We start from the raw sequence: 6,402 nt of genomic DNA on the forward strand, positions 1-6,402 counted from the left end.
CCGCGGCTTGCCGACCACTGGCCTAGACCAATCTTCAGCTTTCAGCGCTGTCACGCTTTAAAAGACAACTGCGCGCTCATGCAACATTGTACCCAAATGAAATTTTTAATAATTTTTTTCTCACACAAAGAGAGCTTTCTTTTAGTGCTATTCAATCAACACTGGTTTTTTATTTTTTGCTAAATAATTGAAAAAAGATAAAAAAAATTTGTGAAAAAAATGCATTGTTTCTGTTATAAAATTAAGAAATTCAATTCTTTCTTTACAATTTTTTTTTCAACATACTGTCACCAATGCAGTACAGCATCATCATATAAATGGTGTGGCGGTGATCAGGAACACTGACAGGTGACAGTATTTATTTAATAATTAAAAAAAAAAAAATTAAATTACATTTTTACTTTTTTTTCTTAATTTTTTACCCTTGTGACCAGAGCAATACAGTGTTACCATAGTAACACTGAACTGCTCTTGGAAGTGATAAGAATTTTTTTCTTTTACACATTATTGCTTATACCAGTGAATTTCATGGGTATAAACAACCATTTTAACTGAATGAAACTGATTAATTTGGTATGTTTTTTTGTAATTAGCTGTGATTGGTCACAGCTAATCACATGGTACAGATGGGCTGCGATTGACCCTGTCTGTACCATGTGATCACTGTGACCAATCACAGCTAGCAAAACAATTGTAAGCAATGAATGGCATGAAAGATAGCCATTCGTTTTTTACAAATGTCATGTAATCTGTTGTGAATGGTCACAGTAATTACATGATACTGACAGCAGGCAGTGATCAGTCACCAGCTGGTGGACACAGCCAGTGACAGATTGCGATGCAGCACGGCTCCATGGCCTCACGCAAGGCTCATTTCAGGAAGACATCATATGACAACCATCCGGAAAGATGAAAGTCCCGTCCAGCCATCATATTACAATAGACCAGGCGGCAACTGGTTAAAAACAGTGTAGAATAGAGAATGGTAAAGTTTGGATAGAAGAGTAAGGCCTCATGGACACTGGACATTTTTTCAGCTGCTCCTAGGGGTGTCTGGCATTTTTTTTCTGCCTCTAAACGCCTCTCCATGTTAGCCTATGTGTTCATGCACACGTACACTGCTGTGAAAAAGTATTTGCCCCCTTCCTGATTTTTTTTTCTTTTTGTATATTTGTCACACTTAAACAATTCAGATGACTAAACAAATTTTAATATTACACAAGAATAACCCGAGTAAATACAAAGTGAAGTTTTTAAACGATGATTTCATTTATTAAAGGAAAAAAGCTGTTCAAACCTGCCTGGCCCTATGTGAAAAAGTAATTGCCCCCTAAACCTAATAACTGGTTGTGACACCCTTGGCAGCAACAACTGCAATCGAGTGTTTCAGATAACCGGCAGTGAGTCTTTCACATTGCTATGCAGGATGTTTGGCCCACTCGTATGTGCATAATTGGTTTAATTCAGCCACATTGGAGGGTTTTCAAGCATGAATGGCCTGTTTAAGGTCAAACCACAGCATCTCAATTGGATTTGAGTCCCAACTTTGACTAGCGCACTCCAAAACCTTAATTATTTTTTTTTATCCATTCAGAGGTGGACTTGCTGGTGTGTTTCGGATCATTGTCCTGCTGCATAACCCAAGTGCACTTGACATTCAGGTCACAAACTGATGGCCGGACATTCTCATTCAGGATTTTCTGGTAGAGTGCAGAATTCATGGTTCCATCAATTATGGCAAGTCGTCCAAGTCCTGAAGCTGCAAAGCAGCCCCAGACCATCACACGACCACCACCATGTTTGACTGTTGGTATGATGTTCAGCTTTACAAACAGCCCGGTGGGAAGCCACCCACCTGGGAACACTCACAGTTTTGTAACGGTAAAGTGAAACAGAGCAAATCTCAGATGTGCCAACAGCATCTGTCTTAGAGGGCAAAATGCTGCCTGGCCGGTCTGTACCCAAATTGGAGGATTCCAGGAAAGATGGAGTATCCCGACTCGTCTTGACTCTTTCCCTACCACTATTCACTTTCCCTGGCAGATGGGTGACCTGTCCCTGCACTACCCAACTGGCAAAATGTGCGTCAAGCCTGGGAGCCATGGTCTTAAGTAGACTCCATCCAACCAGATCACTTCCCCAGTGACCCAAGAAACCATAGAGGAACATGTTCCTCCTGACTTCCTCTCCCTCTGCAATGCTGCTGGGTTGAGCCCCACCTGCAGTGGAGAAAATAGATTGCACCTTCCTACATGGGTGTTATCACAATGTACAGTTGTGTCCAAAATTATTCAACCCCCAATGCTGTAAAGGGGTTTAGGGACTATAGTGTACATTTGGAATTGTATTCAGAATCAAATCCTACAAGGACGTTGTAACTACCCAAATGCAACTAAAATGACATCAATTGTTTATGTAATACAGTAGTAAATGGTTCTTATGTGGTTTCTTCATTGCCACAATTATTCAACCCCTTAAAGACTACCACTCTGAAGAACAGAGGTTCATACAGGTGCTTTCCATCAGGTATTGAAAACACCTGTGGATGTCACCGAGCAGCAATCAAGCATAATAAGCACCAATTAGGCAGCTTTAAAATGACTGTGATACTCAGCTCCTTCTAGACATTTACTGGTGTGGTTACAAACATGGTGAAGGCAAGAGAATGGTCCAGGAAGACAAGAGAAGAGGTGATTTCTCTTCACAGGAAGGGCAATGGCTATAAGAAGATTGCAAAGATGTTAAACATACCAAGAGACACCTTAGGAAGCATCATTCGCAAATTCAAGGCAAAGGGCACTGTTGAAACGCTACCTGGTCGTGGCAGAAAGAAGATGCTGACTTCGACTGCTGTGCGCTACCTGAAGCGTAGAGTGGAGAGAAGTCCCCGTGTGACTGCTGAGGAACTGAGAAAAGATTTGTCAGATGTGGGTACAGAAGTTTCAGCCCAGACAATAAGACGCACACTGCGTAATGAAGGCCTCCGTGCCAGAACTCCCAGGCGTACCCCCTTGCTGTCTCCAAAGAATAAGAAGAGTCGACTGCAGTATGCCAAAAGCCATGTGGACAAACCACAAAAGTTGTGGGATAGTGTTCTGTGGACTGATGAAACAAAATTAGAACTGTTTGGGCCCATGGATCAACGCTATGTTTGGAGGAGGAAGAACAAGGCCTATGATGAAAAGAACACCTTGCCTACTGTGAAGCATGGTGGAGGGTCAATCATGCTTTGGGGCTGTTTTGCTTCTGCAGGTACAGGGAAGCTTCAGCGTGTGCAAGGTACCATGAATTCTCTTCAGTACCAGGAGATATTGGATGGAAACGTGATGCAGTCCGTCACACACCTGAGGCTTGGGAGACGTTGGACCTTTCAACAGGACAATGATCCCAAGCATACCTCCAAGTCCACTAGAGCATGGTTGCAGAGGAAAGGCTGGAACATTTTGGAGTGGCCATCGCAGTCACCAGACTTAAATCCGATTGAGAACCTCTGGTGGGACTTAAAGAAAGCAGTTGCAGTGCGCAAGCCTAAGAATGTGACTGAACTGGAGGCCTTTGCCCATGAAGAATGGGCGAAGATACCCGTAGATCGCTGCAAGACACTTGTGTCAAGCTATGCTTCACGTTTAAAAGCTGTTATAACTGTAAAAGGATGCTGTACTAAGTACTAAGATTGAATGTCACTTGGGGGTTGAATAAAACTGATAATGCTGTGAGCACAGAAAAGACATTTGTGGTTATTTCATTATAACTGTTATGTTATATTTGTCTGACCTACAAGTGCCTCTTTAATGTAAATGTAAGCAAGATGACTGAATGATCAAAAGCAATGTCAAACTGGCCAAAACACTCAATTTCAGTGGGGGTTGAATAATTTTGGACACAACTGTATCTATTAGTGCTCTTCCTTCTTAATGGCACCACAATGCATTCAAACACCAGTGATTTAATGACCACAATGCATGGTAATGCACTATTGTGTGTTGTGATGTGCTGCATTTTATAAAAAAAAAAGTACATGGTTCTCTTCTGGTGTGTTTTCATGCTTTTATAAATCTCTCCAATGTGAGGGAATTGTCACCACAACTAGGGTCCCCATTGGAAGATTTCCACTCTATTCCTCTTTTGGAGCCAATCCAAACTTTGGGATTTTCTTTTACTTTCACTTTTGATTATAACATTAAACAAGAAAAATAGGGTGAATCTCCGTAACGGGACACAGACAGCAATACAAATCTGACAGGGATTCTAATCCTTCTCCACTCTATCCAAAATGTTAAAAAAAAAGGTTTGTCTTTAGGTGTTCTTTAACCACTTCCCGACCGCCCTATAGCAGAACTACTGCTACAGGGCGGCAGGGCTGTGCAAAATCACGTATATATTGGTGATTTTGCATTTCTGGGTAGGTGGGGGTGCGTGCTGCCCCACCTGCGCCGCCATTGGTGGCTACAGATTTCGATCACCAGACCCGGAGATTCCCTGCCGGCACCCATCGATCATTGAGTAACACTGACAGGGGAGAGACCTGTGTGTAAACAACACAGAGCTCTCTCCTGCCAGCAGTAACATGCTGCTGTGTATTTCTCTGCACAGCAGAGAAATACACAGCAGCATGTTTCCCTACTAAAACACACAAAGCACACAGTAAAACAGCACACAGTTAACCCTTTGATCGCCCCACATGTTAACCCCTTACTGCCCAGTGTCAGTACAGTGTCAGTGTTTTTTATTAGCACTGATCATTGTATTAGTGTCATTGGGATGACAGTGGGAGTTAGGGAGTTAATCAGTTCCCCCCAGTGTCAGAATGCCCGCCGCTGTCCCGCTATAAGTCACTGATCGCCGCCATTACTAGTATAAAAAAAAAAATTCCAGTATATATAGCGCCGTTTGTAGACGCTATAACTTTCATGTAAACCAATTAATTTACACGTATTGGAATTTTTTTTTAGCAAAGACATGTAGAAGAATACATTTTGGCCTAAATATATGAAGAAATTAGATTTTTTTACTGGATATGTTTTATAGCAAAAAGTCAAAAATACAGTTTTTTATCAAAATTTTTTTTTTTTTTTTTTTATAGCGCAAAAAAATAAAAACCACACAGGCAGTCAAATATCACTGAAAAAAGGCTCTATTCATGGGAAAAAAAGGACATAAATTTAATTTATGTACAGCATCTCATGACCACACAATTGTCAGCTAAAGTAATGCAGCGCTGTATCCCAAAAAATGGCCTGTTCAGGAAGGGGGGTAAATCCTCTGGAGGGCAATTGGTTAATAACTCCAAACCAGAGCTTTAGAGCACTTTAAAGGCTTCAAGGAAATTGCCTGAAAATTGTGCAGATATAGGAAGCTGATCATTGAGTCAGGGGTTTCTAAGGGGTCATTCGAAAAAGCAGTGAAGGTGACGTTTACCAAACATTTTGGAGAATTATTCACTGTCATTTAAAACACATGGGCCTGGAAGATTCTCCTATAGAGAATGTCAGATTCACTGCATTATAAAAATACCCCTATACTGTATGTTGTTTCAAGGCTTCAATTAAAAAAAATAATAATAATAACCAGCAGGAGGCGCACATGTCCACTCTTTTTTGCTTGCTGTAAATAAGTATGTGATTGCGCACAACTACATTTACTGCTTCAGATCATTGTACCTGATGGTCATAAATTACTAAATTTGTTATTTTAAGTTTTTACGTGAACCTGTAAAAGTCATTATTCTGATCAGTGATGTATATGAGTTTATCAACATGTGAAGAGGGGGACGGGGGGGATTGAAAAAGAGGTGAAGCGGGGAACAGGAGGGTAAGGGAGGGGGGCGAGAGGTAAACAGGGAGTAAAGGGGGGGGGGGGGGTGGAGGTGAAAAGTGGGACAGGGGTGTAAGGGGGGAGAGAGGTGAAGGGGAACAGGGAGGTGAAGATGGGGAAGGAGAGGGGAACAGATGAGAGAAGAGGAGGAAAGAGAGGTGAAGAGGGGTACAGTGGGGTGAAGATGGGGAAGAAGAGATAAAGAGGGGTCAGGGGGTTGAAGAGGGGGAAGGAGAGGTGAAGAGGGAGTCTGGGGGGTGAAGAGTGGGAAGTAGAGGTGAAGAGGGGTACAGTGGGGTGAAGATGGGGAAGAAGAGATAAAGAGGGGTCAGGGGGTTGAAGCGGGGGAAGGTGATGTGAAGAGGAGGTCAGGGGGGTGAAGCGGGGGAAGGAGAGGTGAAGAGGGGGTCAGGGGGGTGAAGAGTGGGAAGTAGAGGTGAAGAGGAGGTCAGGGGGATGAAGAGGGGGAAGGAGAGGTGAAGAGGGGGACAGTGGGGTGAAGACAGGGAAGGAGAGGTGAAGTAGGGGTCAGGGGGTGAAGAGTGGGAAGTAGAGGTGAAGAGGAGGTCAGGGGGGTGAAGAGGGGGA

The sequence above is a fragment of the Staurois parvus genome, unplaced genomic scaffold (assembly GCF_062004578.1).
Source record: "Staurois parvus isolate SC_StPar_1 unplaced genomic scaffold, SC_StPar_1.0 ptg000347l, whole genome shotgun sequence".
NCBI lineage: Eukaryota > Metazoa > Chordata > Amphibia > Anura > Ranidae > Staurois > Staurois parvus.